The following is a 20,411-nucleotide window of genomic DNA, read 5'->3' as shown; positions in this document are numbered from 1 at the left end:
AAGACCATATTATAATTAAATAAAACACATACACAAAGAAATAAAAATGTACAATACAGGCATATCTAATAAATAAAATAAACGTGTAATAATACAATATGAAATAAAAACATAGAAAATAATTAAATTACTGTTTATTATATTTTAATTATTTTAATTTTATATACATACATATATACATATATATATATATATATAAACATTAAAATAATTAAAATATAATAGTGAATTATTGTATTATAAAAAATTATAATGAAATAAAAAATATAAATAAAAACATACAATATATGTATGATTAAAATAATTACAATATAATAATAAATTATTTTACTATTATATTAAAATAAAAGACATATACAAAGAAATAAAAACGTACAATACATGCATGTCTAATAAATAAAATAAACATAATAATATAATATAAAATAAAAACATAGAAAATAAGTAGTATTATTGTTTATTATATTTTAATTATTTTAATTATATATATATATATATATATATATATATACATATATATAAAACATTAAAATAATTAAAATATAATAAAATATTTTACAATAACATAAAAGCCATATACAAATAAATAAAAATGTACAATACACACATAGCTAATAAATAAAATAAAAATATAAGAATATAAATTAAAAACATATATAATAAATAAAATTATTATTTATTATATTTTAATTGTTATATATATATATATATATATATATAAAAATACACAGATATATAATAAATATAATGAAACATCAAAATAAAATAAAATTAGAATAAAACCAAAAAATATCAAAACAAATAAAAATATACAATATATACAGTATATACAGATACATATATATATCTCAGAATAGAATATAATAAAATAAAAAATGCTATATATATATATATATATATATATATATATATATGGGAAATATAATAAAAGTTTATGAATAAAATATTTTAAAATATAGTAACATTATAAAATAAAACACATATATAAATCAAATATAATAACATTATAGTAAAATAAATGCATAAAATAAACAATATATAATTATAAAATAAAATATATCAAAATATTACAAAATATAGTAAAAAATAATAAATAAAAATAAAGTATATAATAAGACTTTAAAAATATAATAAACTTATAATACAATAAATAGAAGTATCCATACATTTGGATATAATAAAAATATAATAATAAAGTCTTCTAAAATAAAATAAAAATATTATAAAATAAAATAAGCATATAATAAAAATAAAAACATACCATGGTAGACACACATAGAATTAAAATATGCTTTAAAATATTATAATACATAATTAAATAACTACACATTTCTACTATTCCCACACTGTAGAAAGAATGCAGTTTGACACCACTTTAACTGCTATGGCTCCACCCTACAGAACTCTGGATTTGTAGCGTGGCGAGAAGGCTAAAGACCTTGTGAAGCAACAAATCCCAGGTTTCCGTAGGATGGAGCTACAACACTTAAAGTGGTGTCAAACTTGCATTATTTCAACAGTGTAGTGAATGATTCCCAAACTTTGGCCTTCCAGCTGTTTTGGACTTCATCTCCCTGAATGGCATGTCATTGGCCAAGATGGCTGAGGCTTCTGGGATCTGAAGTCCCAAACACCTGGAGAACCAGAGTTTGGGAATCACTGGATGCACCCTAGAATACATAATCCACTAGTAGATAACAGTCGTCCAAAGTGGCTTACCCACAACCAGGAAAACCAAGCAGTCTCTGTTCTCAGATTACCATCTTTACCAGGACTGGGCAAAGTGCAGATGTTTGCCAGATGTTTTTGGGCTACAGCTCTCAACATAGCCCACCATTAGCTATGCCGACTAGGACCACCGCTCTCAAAAGGCAAACACAGAAGGCAAAGGAGATGGGGAAGGAAAAGGTATTGGCAAAACCAATTCATCTTTCATCAGGGTTTGTGGAACGGCTTTGCTTCCTTCCTCCAAAATCTTTTATGGAAAGCTCCAAGGGGTTCCATTCTAGAACTTCAGGATGCAAAGCACATACTTTGCCATACAACCCTTGAGTAGAGGGCTTCCCGCAATATAGCATGCAATGCTACCTTATACACATAACATGGAATGGAAATGTTACTTTTTGGGGTGGTGCTTTGCAGAATCCCCCAACAGGCAAGGCCAGTGGCTTTGTTCATATAGTTCTTATATGCATTCAAGCCACTTCTGACTTATGGCAACCCTAAAGGGAAGCTATCATGGGGTTTTCTTGGCAAGTTTTGTTCAGAGGGGTTTGACATTTCCTTCTCCTGAGGCTGACTATAGGCCTGTTACAGACTGCCAAAATAAAGCTGCTTGGGGTCTCTTTGGAGGCATGCTGTTTAAATGATGCATGCATCCTAAGAATCCGGAAGCTGCACCAAAGCTGCCCTCCAGTGCTTAGGAATGGAGTGTGGCTTTGGCGCGACCTCTGGACTCTTAGGACCCATGCGTCATTTAAACAGCATACCTCCAAAGAGACCCCAAGCAGCTTTATTTTGGCAGTCTGTAACAGGCCATAGATTCATTTAGCAGCTCTTTCACATTGCTGAAATAAAGCTGACACATGGTATAGCGGTTGAAGCCTTAGACTCTGGAGACCAGGGTTCAAATCCTGGCTCAGCCATGTAAACCCACTGGGTGACCCTGGGCAAGTCGCACTCTCTCAGCCTCAGAGGATGGCAACGGCAAACCTCCTCTGAACAAAACTTGCCGAGAACACCTTGAGTCGGAAACGACTTGAAGGCACACAACAACAACAACAACACTTTAACTCTCATGGCTCCATCCTGTGGAATCCTGGGAGCTGTAGTTTGGCAAGCCTGATCTGTCAGAGAGCTCTTCTGCCTCCCCAAACTACGTGTCCCAGGTTTCTGCAGGATGGAATCATGGCAGTTAAATTGCTGTTAAATGTCTTTATTTCTGCAACGCTCTGTGTCGTCTGCTAACTGGTTGGTACAGCTACAATTCATAGCTTCAATCACTGGAAGAGATCACCTGGAGATCACTTTGGATCCTGCCTCAGCCATCCCACCCTGTTCTGCTTCCTCTTCTCTTTGGAGGGGAAGAGAGAGCAGGAACAAGAATTTGCTGCTCCAGAAGTCCTATCTTTCCCCCTTGTCTCCCAAGATCTGCCTGAAATTAAATAGGCCTATTGTGTCGAACCCAGCCAGGTCTCCTTGACGAAACAATGCCAAAAAATATCAAAAACAAATAAAAATATACAATATATACAGTATATACAGATACATATATGTATCTCAGAATAGAATAGAATAAAATAAAAAATGCTATATATATATATATATATATATATATATATATGGGAAATATAATAAAAGTTTATGGATAAAATATTTTAAAATATAATAACATTATAATAAAATAAAACACATATATAAATCAAATGTAATAACATTATAATAAAATTAATGCATAAAATATACAATATATAATTATAAAATAAAATATATCAAAATATTACAAAATATAGTAAAAAATAATAAATAAAAATAAAGTATATAATAAGACTTTAAAAATATAATAAACTTAGAATACAATAAATAGAAGTATCCATACATGTGGATATAATAAAAATATAATAATAAAGTCTTATAAAATAAAATAAAAATATTATAAAATAAAATAAGCATATAATAAAAATAAAAACATACCATAGTAGACACACATAGAATTAAAATATGCTTTAAAATATTATAATACATAATTAAATAAAATGAACTTACAATAGAAATAAATATAAATGTACAATACATATCATATGTACAATAAACATAATAAACATATATATCTATATATAAGTAAAACTTGACTTTAAACCTGCCCTTCCTTGCCCCTGAGGAGAAACCCCCCCCCGCGTTCCCTTGCCCTCACACTTCCAAAAGCCTCAGTCCGCTTCGAAGCGACCCAGAGAACGTTGTTCCCTCACACTGTACGGAAAGCCGCCTTGGTCACACTGCCCCGCCCTCTTCTCCGCTCGCGAATCCTATTGGCCCCGGCGGCTGCGCGTCACGCGGTAACAGCCACTCCGGAAGAAGCGCGGGAAAGCACCGCTGCCTTATCTCCAAGGGCCCAGACCGATCTCTGCCTTCCCTGACGACTGCGCCTGCGACATTCCCCCCCCCCGACGAAGGAACCCGCCTTTTTCTTCTTCTGCCCCGCAACAAGCTTCTCATTGGCCGCCCTTCCTGCCTGTCAGGAGCTTCTCAAGAGCTCGTCAATAGCGCCTGCCGATTTCCCCTCACAAAATGGCTGCCTTGGGGCTACTTTTTCTCCATTTACTTTATTTTTTACTGTACTCCCCCCTTTTAAAAAAGATTTAAATTTTTATATTTTTTATTTTACATTATGTATCAGGCTTGACATTTTAATTATACGAGAACATGAAATAGAAATGGAAAATGTTTAAAAACAAATAAGAATAAAATCAGACAACCGTATTATATATATAATATATGATATAGAAATGAAGTCAGTTCGCTTTAACGAATGAAAGACTGGACGCCTCTCCAGCCTTCTTTCCTCTCGCCTGGCCTTACAAAGGCGAGGTGTTATTTCCCTTTAGCTTGCAATGCCTCAGTGGAGACACAGGAGGGCGACCGGGAGCCCTTCATTCCAATGACTGCAAGGCCATTCTGAGAGGCCCGGCCCTCCGAGCGCGGATGGCTAGAGCGTCGCCACGGACATGGTCTACCACCCCCATCTTACAGGGCCGGCCCTCTAATACTTGTTCCTAGAACGTCTCCACGGCGACGCTCTAGCCTTCCCCCACTCTGTGGCAAGCCCTCTAAGGTGGGGTTCCTAGACCGCCTCCGTGTCGACGCTCTAGCCATATGCGCTCGGAGGGCCGGCCCTCTAAGAGATGTTTACCAGGCTGTCTCCGTGGCGACGCTCTAGCCTTTTCGCACGCCCTGACAGACCCTGCGAGATGTCCACTCCTAGAGCGGCTCAGAATAGGGTTTGGGGGGGGGGGCTCTGCGGGGGCGGGGGCGGGGCAGCCCTTTCAGACCGGCGCCGCAGACTTCGGAATGAAACGCCATCGCAGAGCCTATTAACTCCCCGGCGCCCTCCTGTGTCTCCGCTGAGGCATAGCAACACCAAGTTAAAATAGATTCATTCTCCACAATAAAAAGTATGAAATATACCTTAAATTTCAATTAAATATAAAATATAAATTACAATAAAGAATAAAATATTGATAAAAATGTTATTTACTTACGGGATTATTATGCTATTTACTTAGTGGGGGCAAACTTTATTTTATTTGTGGAATCCACCAACAAAGTGAATAATAAATGGAATAAACCTTCGCCCAGCAACTAAATAATAAAATGAACATTGCAGGCACCAACACAGTAAATACCAAAAGGAATATTACATCTACTTAAGAAATAAAGAAAATAGATGTTACTCCCACCAACTAAGGAAATAATGATAAGAATCAGAATGAGAATCATTTAATTCAATGATAAATGAAAAAAACATTTGTCTATTTGTTGCCTGCCCCAACAAACTAAATCATACATTACAATAAACATTTCACCTGTAAATGACTTCCCTAGAGCAGCCTAGAATTAGAGGTACCCAGGAAATCCCATTGAGTCCAAAGCCTTTCTGCCATCGCCTCCAGATGAATGAAAGACACAGAACGACAAGAAAAACAAAGCAATTCATTTCACGTCCAGTGTGCTTTATTTCTTCCAAAGGTGTGGCGGTAAGTAACCATCATGTATGGAGATGTACACACACATAAACAACAAAACTGGTCCAGAGGACTCCTAGCATCGTGCACAGTAAACATCCCATACATTGAAATTTCAAGACAGAAGGGAAGGAGACCCTCTTCTCCCAGGCAGCCATACAAAATGAAGGCACTCCATAAAAGACAGTCACTATCTCATGTCCCTTTTAAAAAGTGTACAATAGATGCTACATGTTCTCTTTTAATTGTTAGTTCAGGCTGTTTTTCCACACGAACCTAAGTTCAAAACACATTTGCTAATAGGGATACATTGGGGAACACATGCCAATAGGGAATCATAGGGAAACACCTGCCCATAGGGAAACACAGGGGAACATTTGCCCATAGTGAAACACAGGGGAACATTGGCCCATAAGGAAACATTGGGTCACACCTGCCTATACGGAAAGATGGGTGTACATTTGCCCATAAGGAAACATTTGGGAACGCCTGCGCATAAAGAAACATGGGGGAATGCCTGCCCAAAGGGAAACATTGGGGAATGCCTGCCCCTAGGGAAAGATAGGGGAACACCTGCCCATAGGGAAAGATAGGGGAACACCTGCCCATAGGGAAAGATAGGGGAACACCTGCTCATAAGGAAAGATTGGTGAACATTTGCTAATAGGGATACATTGGGGAACACATGCCAATAGGGAATCATAGGGAAACACCTGCCCATAGGGAAACACAGGGGAACATTGGCCCATGGGGAAACACAGGGGAACATTTGCCCATAGGGAAACACAGGGGAAGATTGGCCCATAAGGAAACATTGGGTCACACCTGCCTATACGGAAAGATGGGTGTACATTTGCCCATAAGGAAACATTTGGGAACGCCTGCGCATAAAGAAACATTAGGGAATGCCTGCCCAAAGGGAAACATTGGGGAATGCCTGCCCCTAGGGAAAGATAGGGGAACACCTGCTCATAAGGAAAGATTGGTGAACATTTGCTAATAGGGATACATTGGGGAACACATGCCAATAGGGAATCATAGGGAAACACCTGCCCATAGGGAAACACAGGGGAACATTGGCCCATAGGGAAACACAGGGGAACATTTGCCCATAGGGAAACACAGGGGAAGATTGGCCCATAAGGAAACATTGGGTCACACCTGCCTATACGGAAAGATGGGTGTACATTTGCCCATAAGGAAACATTTGGGAACGCCTGCGCATAAAGAAACATTAGGGAATGCCTGCCCAAAGGGAAACATTGGGGAATGCCTGCCCCTAGGGAAAGATAGGGGAACACCTGCTCATAAGGAAAGATTGGTGAACATTTGCTAATAGGGATACATTGGGGAACACATGCCAATAGGGAATCATAGGGAAACACCTGCCCATAGGGAAACACAGGGGAACATTGGCCCATAGGGAAACACAGGGGAACATTTGCCCATAGGGAAACACAGGGGAACATTGGCCCATAAGGAAACATTGGGTCACACCTGCCTATACGGAAAGATGGGTGTACATTTGCCCATAAGGAAACATTGGGGAACGCCTGCGCATAAAGAAACATTGGGGAATGCCTGCCCAAAGGGAAACATTGGGGAATGCCTCCCCCTAGGGAAAGATAGGGGAACACCTGCTCATAAGGAAAGATTGGTGAACATTTGCTAATAGGGATACATTGGGGAACACATGCCAATAGGGAATCATAGGGAAACACCTGCCCATAGGGAAACACAGGGGAACATTGGCCCATAGGGAAACACAGGGGAACATTTGCCCATAGGGAAACACAGGGGAACATTGGCCCATAAGGAAACATTGGGTCACACCTGCCTATACGGAAAGATGGGTGTACATTTGCCCATAAGGAAACATTGGGGAACGCCTGCGCATAAAGAAACATTGGGGAATGCCTGCCCAAAGGGAAACATTGGGGAATGCCTGCCCCTAGGGAAAGATAGGGGAACACCTGCTCATAAGGAAAGATTGGTGAACATTTGCTAATAGGGATACATTGGGGAACACATGCCAATAGGGAATCATAGGGAAACACCTGCCCATAGGGAAACACAGGGGAACATTGGCCCATAGGGAAACACAGGGGAAGATTGGCCCATAAGGAAACATTGGGTCACACCTGCCTATACGGAAAGATGGGTGTACATTTGCCCATAAGGAAACATTTGGGAACGCCTGCGCATAAAGAAACATTGGGGAATGCCTGCCCAAAGGGAAACATTGGGGAATGCCTGCCCCTAGGGAAAGATAGGGGAACACCTGCCCATAGGGAAAGATAGGGGAACACCGGCCCATAAGGAAACATTGGGGAACATTTGCCCATAGGGAAAGATAGGGGAACACCGGCCCATAAGGAAACATTGGCGAACATTTGCCCATAGGGAAAGATAGGGGAACACCGGCCCATAAGGAAACATTGGGGAACGCCTGCACATAAGGAAAGATTGGTGAACATTTGCCCATAAGGAAACATTGGGGAACGCCTGTCCATAGGGAAACATTGGGGAACATTTGCCCATAAGCAAACATTGGACAACAATTGCCCATAGGGAAACATTGTGGAGGGCTTGACCATAGGGAAGCACACTGAAAGCTCTCAGCATTAGTTTGTTCCTTGACAAATATTGAAGTATTATTCATTTAGCATCCTTGCCCTTCAGCCAAAAAAGTCCTAAAGTTGGGGTTCCCTGCCCTTTGGCTTACAATCTATTGGGGATGGGGGGGCCATGTCCAGCGGAGACCGTCTCTTCCTTCCTTCCTCCGTAGGGGATGGAGCCGGGGCCGCCTCTTCCTCCCTCCCTCTGGGCTGGACACTCCCTTCCTCGCCTGCTGCTGCTGCTGCTTCTGGGCCTAGATGCGCCTGACTCTCCCTCTGGACCTCCGAAGGGGCAGCCTTGGCACCTGGGACCTCGGTGGCGTTGGAAGAAAGAGAGGAATCAGAGGCGGCACAAGTGGCCCACCTCCAAACCCAGGGTCCAGGGTCCCAGGAGTGTCCGTGGGGCAGGCATTGCTGGCTTTTGGGGGGGCTGCCGCTCTCCTCCTGGGCCTCAGCCGCCGTTCGGGGCTCTCTTTGGGAAAGAAAGGATAGGGCAGGGAGGTCCAGAGGGGTCCCAGGGGCAGCTGCAGGGGACAAGTGCTGGTGCTCTCTCATTTCAACCAAAACCCTGACAAAAACTACCATCAAAGACCACTGAGAAGAAACCACACAAGATCGCTTTTTAGCCGCGGCGCTAAAGTGCCACGCTAAAAGGCCAACCCAACGACCGCTACGCAACAAGACTTCCCTAAACCACACTTCGAAAACCTTGCTATGCAACAACTTCATCTGCTCAGAGAGAGACAAAAGACAGGACGCAGCGTTTGTGTTAATGGTGGGGTTCCTTTTAGTGTTTGTGTTAGTGTTAGTAGGGATGAGTGTTAGTATCTGAGCAGCAGACCAATTGAGACCAGCACCACCACTTGTCCCCTGCCCTTCCCAGCTGGGACCCAAAAGGAAAGCCTAAAGGATGGCTGGGAAGTCAGGCCCTCGAACGGCAGCCAGGAGGCAGCCGGGCGGTGGCTCCGGAGGAAGAGGGGCCACCAAAGTCAGCCAGCAAGGCCTCTGAGGAAAAAAACCTACCTGGAAGACGTCTTCGAAATCAGCGAGGCCCTACCTGCTTAAAGTCTGCTCTGAACCCAGATCCCTACCGGAAAGGAAGCGCCTTCAGAGGGATCCTCTGCAACTGGGAAACCTGACTAAAAACAAAGATGGACAACGAACGGTCAGTGAACCAAAGCAAAGCTCCTCTGAAGAAATCCTGCCAAGAAAACCCAAGTCCTTTCTGACTTACGGAGGGCCCAAGGCAAACCTATCGGCGGGTTTCCTAAGCCGCTTTCTTCAGAGGGAGGGTTGCCATTGCGATCCTCTGAGGCTGAGACAGTGTCGCCTGCCCAGGATCAGCCCACAGCTTTCATGGCTGAGCCGGCATTTGAACCCTGGTCTCCATAGCCATACTCCAGCGTCCAAACCACAACTCCACACTGGCTTTTTAAGGTGAACTGCCATAAATTGAATAAGAGATACTCCAGCTATCCTGCTCCTCTGGACAATCGTAACACCAGGCTCTCCCCAAACTATACATCCCAGCTTTCCACATAACGAACCATGGCAGTGAAAGTGGAATCAATAAGCTGACATATGTCTGTGCGTGTGCGCGCACACACATGCACATGCGCTAGGCTTAGGGGCAAAAGACCCCCGTGAATATGGAAAACCCGCAAATAATAAAAACGCCATGTTTTTACCTGAGAAGACGCCTCTCTAGAAATCTCTAGGTCTTCCGGTGCAAATCTGCGCGCACCGTCCAACAGACACTGACCATAGAACTGCGCTGGAGGAGCTACAAAGGACTAGCAGAGTGTCCTCTCTAGGAACCTATAGGTCCTCCAGGGCAACTCTGGGGTCAACGTCCGACAGACACTGACCACAGAACTGCACAGAAGGAGTTACAAAGGCCTACTAGAGTGTTCTATTAATCTCTAGGTCCTCCAGTGCAACTCTATGGTCAACGTCCGACAGACACTGACCATACAACTGCGCTGGAGGAGCTACAAAGGCCTGATAGAGTGTCCTCTCTAGGAATCTGTAGCCCCTCCAGGGCAACTCTGCGGTCAACGTCCGACAGACACTGACCATAGAACTGCGCTGGAGGAGCTACAAAGGCCTAATAGAGTGTCCTCTCTAGGGATCTGTAGCCCCTCCAGGGCAACTCTGCCGTCAACGTCCGACAGACACTGACCATAGAACTGCGCTGGAGGAGCTACAAAGGCCTGATAGAGTGTCCTCTCTAGGAATCTGTAGCCCCTCCAGGGCAACTCTGCGGTCAACGTCCGACAGACACTGACCATAGAACTGCGCTGGAGGAGCTACAAAGGCCTAATAGAGTGTCCTCTCTAGGGATCTGTAGCCCCTCCAGGGCAACTCTGCGGTCAACGTCCGACAGACACTGACCACGGAACTACGCTGGAGGAGCTACAAAGGCCTGATAGAGGGTTCTCTCTAGAAACCTATAGGTTCCCCGTGTCAACTCTGCGGTCAACGTCCGACAGACACTGACCATAGAACTGCGCTAGTGGAGCTACAAAGGCCTAGTAGAGCGTTCTCTCTAGGAACCTATACATTATCCGTGGCAACTCTGGGGTCAACGTCCGACAGACACTGACCATAGAACTGCGCTGGAGGAGCTAGAAAGGACTGGTAGAGTGTTCTCTCTAGGAACCTATAGGTCCTCCGTGGCAACTCTGAGGTCAACGTCTGACAAACACTGACCATAGAACTGCGCTGGAGGAGCTACAAAGGCCTAGTACAGTCTCCTCTCTATGAACCTATAGGTTCCCCGTGGCAGCTCTGTGGCCAACGTCCGACAGACACTGACCATAGAACTGCGCTGGAGGAGCTACAAAGGCCTAGTACACTCTCCTCTCTAGGAATCTCTAGCCCCTCCAGGGCAACTCTGGGGTCAACGTCCGACAGACACTGACCATAGAACTGCGCTGGAGGAGCTACAAAGGCCTAGTAGACTATCCTCTCTATGAACCTATAGGTTCTCCGTGGCAACTCTGTGGCCACCGTCCGACAGACACTGACCACAGAACTGCGCTGGAGGAGCTACAAAGACCTAGTAGAGTGCCCTCTCTAGGAATCTGTAGCCCCTCCAGGGCAACTCTGCGGTCAACGTCCGACAGACACTGACCATAGAACTGCGCTGGAGGAGCTACAAAGGCCTAGTACACTCTCCTCTCTAGGAATCTGTAGCCCCTCCAGGGCAACTCTGCGGTCAACGTCCGACACACACTGACCATAGAACTGCGCTGGAGGAGCTACAAAGGCCTAATAGAGTGTCCTCTCTAGGAATCGCTAGCCCCTCCAGGGCAACTCTGCGGTCAACGTCCGACAGACACTGACCATAGAACTGCGCTGGAGGAGCTACAAAGGCCTAATAGAGTGTCCTCTGTAGGAATCTGTAGCCCCTCCGGGGCAACTCTGCGGTCAACGTCCGACAGACACTGACCATAGAACTGCGCTGCAGGAACTACAAAGGCCTAGTACAGTCTCCTCTCTATGAACCTATAGGTTCCCCGTGGCAGCTCTGTGGCCAACGTCCGACAGACACTGACCACAGAACTGCGCTGGAGGAGCTACAAAGGCCTAGTACACTCTCCTCTCTAGGAATCTCTAGCCCCTCCAGGGCAACTCTGCGGTCAACGTCCGACAGACACTGACCATAGAACCGCGCTGGAGGAGCTACAAAGGCCTAGTAGAGTGTTCTCTCTAGGAACCTATACGTTCTCCGTGGCAACTTTGGGGTCAACGTCCAACAGACACTGACCATAGAACTGCGCTGGAGGAGCTACAAAGGACTAGTAGAGTGTTCTCTCTAGGAACCTATAGGTCCTCCGTGGCAACTCTGAGGTCAACGTCCGACAAACACTGACCATAAAACTGCGCTGGAGGAGCTACAAAGGCCTAGTGGAGTGTCCTCTCTATTAACCTATAGGTTCCCCGTGGCAGCTCTGTGGCCAACGTCCGACAGACACTGACCATAGAACTGCGCTGGAGGAGCTACAAAGGCCTAATAGAGTGTCCTCTCTAGGAATCTGTAGCCCCTCCGGGGCAACTCTGCGATCAACGTCCGACAGACACTGACCAGAGAACTGCGCTGGAGGAACTACAAAGGCCTAGTACAGTCTCCTCTCTGTGAACCTATAGGTTCCCCGTGGCAGCTCTGTAGCCAACGTCCGACAGACACGGACCACAGAACTGCGCTGGAGGAGCTACAAAGGCCTAGTACACTCTCCTCTCTAGGAATCTCTAGCCCCTCCAGGGCAACTCTGGGGTCAACGTCCGACACACGCTGACCATAGAACTGCGCTGGAGGTGCTACAAAGGCCTAGTGGAGTATCCTCTCTATGAACCTATAGGTTCTCCGTGGCAACTCTGTGGCCAACGTCCGACAGACACTGACCATAGAACTGCGCTGGAGGAGCTACAAAGGCCTAGTACACTCTCCTCTCTAGGAATCTCTAGCCCCTCCAGGGCAACTCTGCGGTAAACGTCCGACAGACACTGACCATAGAACCGCGCTGGAGGAGCTACAAAGGCCTAGTAGAGTATCCTCTCTGTGAACCTATAGGTTCTCCGTGGCAACTCTGTGGCCAACGTCCGACAGACACTGACCACAGAACTGCGCTGGAGGAGCTACAAAGGCCTAGTACACTCTCCTCTCTAGGAATCTCTAGCCCCTCCAGGGCAACTCTGCGGTCAACGTCCGACAGACACTGACCATAGAACTGCGCTGGAGGAGCTACAAAGGCCTAGTACACTGTCCTTTCTAGGAATCTCTATCCCTCCAGGGCAACTCTGCGGTCAACGTCCGACAGACACTGACCATAGAACTGCGCTGGAGGAGCTATAAAGGCCTAGTACACTCTCCTCTCTAGGAATCTCTAGCCCCTCCAGGGCAACTCTGCGGTCAACGTCCGACACACACTGACCATAGAACTGCGCTGGAGGAGCTACAAAGGCCTAGTACACTCTCCTCTCTAGGAATCTGTAGCCACTCCAGGGCAACTCTGCGGTCAACGTCCGACAGACACTGACCATAGAACTGCGCTGGAGGAGCTACAAAGGCCTAGTACACTGTCCTTTCTAGGAATCTCTATCCCTCCAGGGCAACTCTGTGGCCAACGTCCGACAGACACTGACCACAGAACTGCGCTGGAGGAGCTACAAAGGCCTAGTAGTGTGTCCTCTCTATTAACCTATAGGTTCCCCGTGGCAACTCTGTGGCCAACGTCCAACAGACACTGACCATAGAACTGCGCTGGAGGAGCTACAAAGGCCTAGTACACTGTCCTTTCTAGGAATCTCTATCCCTCCAGGGCAACTCTGGGGTCGATGTCCGACAGACACTGACCATAGAACTACGCTGGAGGAGCTACAAAGGCCTAATAGAGTGTTCTCTCTAGAAACCTATAGGTTCTCCATGGCATCTCTGGGGTCAACGTCCGACAGACACCGACCATAGAACTGCGCTGGAGGAGCTACAAAGGCCTAGTAGAGTGTCCTCTCTAGAAATCTCTAGGTCCTGCAGTGCGACTCTAGGTAAAGTTGACCACACAGTGGCACTGGAGGAAAGCAGATATCCCTAGAGAACACATTAATCAAACCTATAAATGATCAAAGCCGCAAGTATGGACGGATGAGTGTACACACACACACACGTACTTACAATTGAGTAAAGGATCGAGTCCAGTGGAGACTGTCTCTTCCATCATCCATGGCTGGTGCTGATTGGTCGGGGTCGTCGTCCTCCTCGGCCGGACCCTTCCTTTCCTTCTTCTCCGCCTGGATGGCGTGCGGCTCTCTCTCGAGGCATAGGGACAAAGAGATGGGGGGGGGGGGAAAAAGGTTCAGCGTACAGCTGTGGGGTGACAAAGGGGTGCCCTGGCTGTTCTCCTTAGCCCCTAGCCTTAACATCTTGCTCAGTGGGTTCCTCCCGTTTCTACCAAGGCCCCTTGGCTGCCACTCTCACGGCCTCAGACCTGTCCTTACCTGCCTCCTCCTCCCATTAACTTTGGCCTGCTCTAGAGAAGAACGCATTGCATTTAGCTCAGCCTCTATAAGCCAGCCCCCCCCCCCCAGCTAAACCATGGCCCTCCCGACTGGCTTTTAAAATGAGGGAGGGCCATCCTCCTTCCTGAACGGCAGAGAAAGAACCCAGGCGATGTTAAGCACCACGTTCAGAGAAGCCCGGTTCGGACTACTTCACAGAAACCCTTTCCTCACTGACCTCCTAACCTTCATCCCCAGCCAGTGCTCTTGGCCTAATTCTAACTACGATGGGACCCTGTCTACACCATGCAACGCACCAGGAAACCCGGAATCCCTCCCCGTATTTCTGCCCATGGATCCCGATTAGAGAACGCACCCCAGTCCAGCTGTTTCCCTTTCCCATCTCCGTTCTTCCCACTGTCTCTCTTCCAAAAGATCCAGTTGCAGCTTAGAGAACGAATGGCCAGGGAGGGCAAAAGGCTCCGCGACCAGTTTGGGGGCGCTGGGGTCGGAGGGGAGCCCCAGAGGAAATCCCCCCCAACCCCTCCTGCTGCCATGCAGGTCCAGTCAGCAAAGGTGCTCCTGGAAGGCTGGATTTTAAAGGGACTTCCTTCAAAGGAGGAGTCTGCAGTCCGGCTTCTGCCTCTTTCTCCTTCTGCCCAGAGAAAGGTTTGCCCGATGCGGACCAGAGAGCCATTCCTGGCGGAGGATGCCAAGAGCCACGCTGGAGGGGAGCGAGGAAAGGCGCCCCTGCCGTCGCGGGGAACGCCACGGAGGCCGGCCGTCTTGGTCGCCAGAGGGGCCTGGCAGGGCTTGCGGGATTAGAAGGGAGAGGGGTCTGGGAGGACCTTGGAGGCTGACTGGAAGAGGCATCTTCCAGTTAATCCCAAAGGTGCCATCCTGGTTTCAGGGGGCTTGTCAGGTTTAAGCAGGGAAGCTATTTATCGGGGTGGGTTTTTTTAAAACAAACAAATTAAATACAAATAAATAAGAAAATAATAAACTAAAATAAAAAAATACACGGTGGCCCTGAAAACTATTTAATTCTGTCGTTTCATCTGGGGATTTTATTTTATTTTAGGGTTTTTAACATAAAAGTCTGGGAGCAAGATGGCGGGTCCCCACGGCGTCCCCCACGGCCAGGGATGCCGCTCTGCCTTGGGCAAACGGTCAGAAAGGCTCTGCCCAGAAGGCCAAAGGGACTGAAGCCGCTGCAGCGCCCCAAAACGGAGGCGGAGAGTTTCGCCCCCCCGGGAGATTAGCCCTCCAAGCTGCAAGGGGACGTTTCGGAAGAGAAACAACGGGACGGCCGATTGGACAAAGAAACGGCTGAATTGAGCCACGCCCTCAGAATCTAAATCCAGGGACAGACCTATGGGCAGAGACGACGGTTTCTCGGGGCGCCGCGTCTGCTCACAAAGGTCCCATGGCAGTTAGAAGTCAGGGTTTCTAGGCCATTGCTCTTCCCCTGCTCCGTGCCAACGAAACGCTACCTGAAACTGTGGCGGACACCTTCCTTGGCAGCGGCTGATCCGAAGTCTGTCCGACGGTTCGAGGCATTTTACAACGCATTTAATCGATGCTGAACCTATGGAATGGAGTTGCTCTGTGTCTCTCTGTCTTTCTGTCTGTGAAGCATTCTCCTTCATCCTACAAGGCCTTGTCTTCACCGAGTTGACTGCAGCTTCCATCCTCAGCTGGGCACTGTTTTCAGGGGTTCTCCTTTCTTCTCTCTTGCTTTCCTGGCTCTTCCTTTCTTCCTTCCTTCTCTGTTCTTTTCTTCCCTCTGCCTTTCCTTTTTTCCTCAAAGACTTTCAGGTTTCGTTCTGCCTCAAGCCCTGTGATGGGAGAAAAGCAGAGCATAAAATCAATGGACGCAAACAGAATGACAAAGCCTGCCTTCCTTCCTTCCTTCCTTCCTTCCTTCCTTCCGTTTGCCTGCCTCACAAATCTATAGGCATACTTCTTAGATATACTATCTAAATAAACAAGACGTATTCTTCACCAAATAAGCAAAATAAAACTGTGTTTCTGAGGCTGAGAGAGTGTGACTAGCCAAAGGTCGCCCATTCGGTTCCACAGCCCTCCCAAGAAAGACACACAAAAATAAGTAAAATTATTATTTATTATATTTTAATCATTATATATATATATATATATATATATATATATAACATTAAAATAATTAAAATATAATAATGAAATATTGTATTATAAAAATTATAGTAAAATAAAAAGATATAAAATAAATAAAAATATACAATATATGTATGATTAAAAGAATTACAATATAATAATAAAATATTTTACAATTATAATAACATAAAAGAAATAAAAATAAAAATACACAGATATACAATAAATATAATGAAACATCAAAATAAAATAAAATTAGAATAAAACCAAAAAATATCAAAACAAATAAAAATATACAATATATACAGTATATACAGATACATATATGTATCTCAGAATAGAATAGAATAAAATAAAAAATGCTATATATATATATATATATATATATGGGAAATATAATAAAAGTTTATGGATAAAATATTTTAAAATATAATAACATTATAATAAAATAAAACACATATATAAATCAAATATAATAACATTATAAAAAATTAATGCATAAAATATACAATATATAATTATAAAATAAAATATATCAAAATATTACAAAATATAGTAAAAAATAATAAATGAAAATAAAGTATATAAGAAGACTTTAAAAATATAATAAACTTATAACACAATAAATAGAAGTATCCATACATGTGGATATAATAAAAATATAATAATAAAGTCTTATAAAATAAAATAAAAATATTATAAAATAAAATAAGCATATAATAAAAATAAAAACATACCATAGTAGACACACATAGAATTAAAATATGCTTTAAAATATTATAATACATAATTAAATAAAATGAACTTACAATAGAAATAAATGTAAATGTACAATACATATCATATATACAATAAACATAATAAACATATATATCTATATATAAGTAAAACTTGACTTTAAACCTGCCCTTCCTTGCCCCTGAGGAGAAACCCCCCCCCGCGTTCCCTTGCCCTCACACTTCCAAAAGCCTCAGTCCGCTTCGAAGCGACCCAGAGAACGTTGTGTTCCCTCACACTGTACGGAAAGCCGCCTTGGCCACACTGCCCCGCCCTCTTCTCCGCTCGCGAATCCCATTGGCCCCGGCGGCTGCGCGTCACGCGGTAACAGCCACTCCGGAATAAGCGCGGGAAAGCACCGCTGCCTTATCTCCAAGGCCCCAGACCGATCTCTGCCTTCCCTGACGACTGCGCCTGCGCCATTCCCCCCCCTGAAGAAGGAGCCGGCCTTTTCCTTCTTCTGCCCCGCAACAAGCTTCTCATTGGCCGCCCTTCCTGCCTGTCAGGAGCTTCTCAAGAGCTCGTCAATAAAGCCTGCCGATTTCCCCTCACAAAATGGCTGCCATTGGGCTACCTAGGGCCTTCCGACAGGGCTGCAGCTATGGCACCCCTGCAAATGGCTTTCCTGCATTCCTTCTTGGGAGCTATAGTTCTAATAAAGCAGCAGTACCAAATGTACTCCTTGCACCCTTGCAGCCATTGCTGGGCCAACTTCCACTAAGGGCCACAAGAATAAGGCCAAGGCCCTCTGGACATTTCCAGGACTGCTAGGCCTCATGACCACGTTTCCCACCAGTTAAGAAACAGTTTGCCCAAAAGCATTTCAATCACATTCTCATTCCGATTCATCCCGTTCTTGGCTATGCTGGGGTCTCGTGGGAGTTGTAGTCCAAAATTAGGCAGGAATACATAGAATCCTTGACTAGGAAGGCAAGCCTCAAACGCGCTTCTGCCATACTGGGATACATAGCACCCTAGAACAAGGAGGGACCACTCGGTCCTTCTAGTCCAAACTCTTTCTGCCAGGCTGGGATATATAGCACACTGAAATAGGAAATGACCCCTCAAATGCCATGTAGTATGAACTCCTGATATGCTGGGATATGTAGCACCCTGGGATTTTAAAGGAACCCACAAAGGCCATCTAATAACAATAATAATACTTATTTGTTCTCCACTTTTTTAAAAAAGAATCAAAGCGCATTTCAACAGCATAAATAAAACGTCAAACAATTAAAAATCACAATTGAAAAGCCCCAAAATCCCAAACCTCCACTCAATCATAAAAACAGTGTTCAACGCATAAAAAGAGATTCAACATTAAAAAAAATTAAAACTGTCCAATAGGAATACACTATTGTGTATATTTTATATTTTATTTTATATTTTATATATCATATTTTATATTGTTTTAGTCTAAATTTTATTTTATAGTTTATATTTTATGTATTATATGTTATATTGTTTTATTCTAAATTTTATTTCATAGTTTATTTTATATATTATATTTTATATTCTTTGATTCTAAATTTTATAATTATTTTTTATACATTATATTTTATATTTACTCAAAATTTTATTTTATAGTCAATATTTTATTTTATATTTTATATATGATATTTTATATTATTTTATTCTAAATTTTATTTTACGGTTAATATTTTATATATTATGTCTTATATTGTTTTATTCTACATTTTATTGTACAGTTTACATTTTATATATGATATTTTATATTCTTTTATTCTAAATTTTATTTTATAATTTATATTTTATGCATTATATTTTATATTGTTTTATTCTACATTTTATTTTATACTTAATATTTTATATGTTATATTTTATATTATTTTATTATAAATTGTATTTCATACTTAATATTTTATTTTATGTTTTATACATTATATTTTATATTGTTTTATTTTAAAATTAATTTTATTTGTAACTTTATTATTATTTATTACTTTATATTATATTATATATTTTATATTACTTTATTTTAAATTTTTCTTTATTTGTAACTTTATTTCTTATTAAACATTTGTTTAAAAATGATACAAACAACAGAACAATGAAAGATGCTTAAAACCCCACAAGAATCTGACAATTATAAACTTTATTGTAACTTTATTTTATTGATTATTATTCTTATTTTACATTTTATTCTATTTATTCTAGTTATTTTATATTTTATTTTCATTATATTTAATCTTATATTTATCTTTTATTTCCCTTCATGGCGTCATCCCTCACAGGAGACACAGGAGGGCGCAAGGGAGCTCCTCGGTCTCAAAGGCCCTCAGAGGCGAATAGCTAGAGCGTCTCCATGGCGACGATCTAGGACTTCCATTTCAGAAGGCCTACCACAGAGTCGCGCACGGCTAGAGCGTCTCCATGGCGACGATCTAGCAGTTCACCTCAGAGGGCCTACCACAGAGTGTCCGACGCCTAGAGCGTCTCCCTGGCGACGATCTAGGAGTTCGTCTCAGAGGGTCTACAACAGAGTGTTGTATGCCTAGAGCGTCTCCGTGGCGACGATCTAGCAGTTCGTCTCAGAGGGCCTATACCACAGAGGCGCGGAGTGCTAGAGCGTTTCCGTGGCGACGATCTAGGCGTTCATCTCAGAGGGCCTAACACAGAGTGTCGTACGCCTAGACCGTCTCCGTGTCGACGATCTAGCATTTAGTCTCAGAGGGCCTACCACAGAGTCGCGCACGGCTAGACCGTTTTCATGGCGACGATCTAGGAGTTCATCTCAGATGGTCTACCACAGAGGCGGAAAGGGGTAGAGCGTCTCCATGCTGACGATCTAGGAATTCATCTCAGAGGGCCTACCACAGAGTCAGGCAGGGCTAGAGCGTCTCCATGGCGATGATCTAGGAGTTCGTCTCAGAGGGCCTACCAGAGAGGCGCAGAGGGCTAGAGCGTCTCCATTGCGACAATCTAGGAGTTCGTCCCAGAGAGCTTATCATAGAGTCACGGACACCTAGAGCGGACACCCCGTCCTCCCCGCAGGCGCACTCCCGTATCTGGACGGTCTAGCCATCTGCGCTCGGAGGGCCGCCCTCTAAGATCAGTTTCCTAGAGAGGCTCCATGACGACGCTCTAGCCTTACCCCACTCTTTGGCAGGCTCTCTAAGAT

General features: G+C 43.8%; 1 long non-coding RNA gene across 12 annotated transcripts in view; it reads right to left on the bottom strand.

The window, feature by feature from the left end:
* The window catches only part of LOC149286458 (uncharacterized), a 30,255-nt gene extending 10,115 nt beyond the window's left edge, over positions 1 to 20,140 (bottom strand). For 2 of the 12 annotated variants that reach the window (XR_016277618.1, XR_016277617.1), the window contains exons 1-2: positions 17,450 to 17,665; positions 14,034 to 16,194 (exon numbers count right to left, since the gene is read on the bottom strand). This is a non-coding gene — a long non-coding RNA (uncharacterized LOC149286458). Of the gene's footprint in view, positions 1 to 1,719; positions 1,743 to 3,852; positions 3,877 to 3,913; positions 4,309 to 4,475; positions 4,498 to 4,578; positions 4,602 to 4,909; positions 4,972 to 14,033; positions 16,195 to 17,449; positions 17,666 to 20,104 lie in introns of those variants that run through there. The other 10 variants (XR_016277622.1, XR_016277619.1, XR_016277621.1 and 7 more) reach the window with 10 other exon arrangements.
* Between the last annotated feature and the right edge of the window lie 271 nt (positions 20,141 to 20,411).

Source organism: Sceloporus occidentalis, unplaced genomic scaffold (genome assembly GCF_023333645.1).
Source record: "Sceloporus occidentalis isolate IW3139 unplaced genomic scaffold, rSceOcc1.0.p SCAF_69, whole genome shotgun sequence".
In the NCBI taxonomy this organism is placed as follows: Eukaryota; Metazoa; Chordata; class Lepidosauria; order Squamata; family Phrynosomatidae; genus Sceloporus; species Sceloporus occidentalis.
Note: the sequence above shows the minus strand (reverse complement) of the source record. Positions and strands in the feature narration are given on the sequence as shown.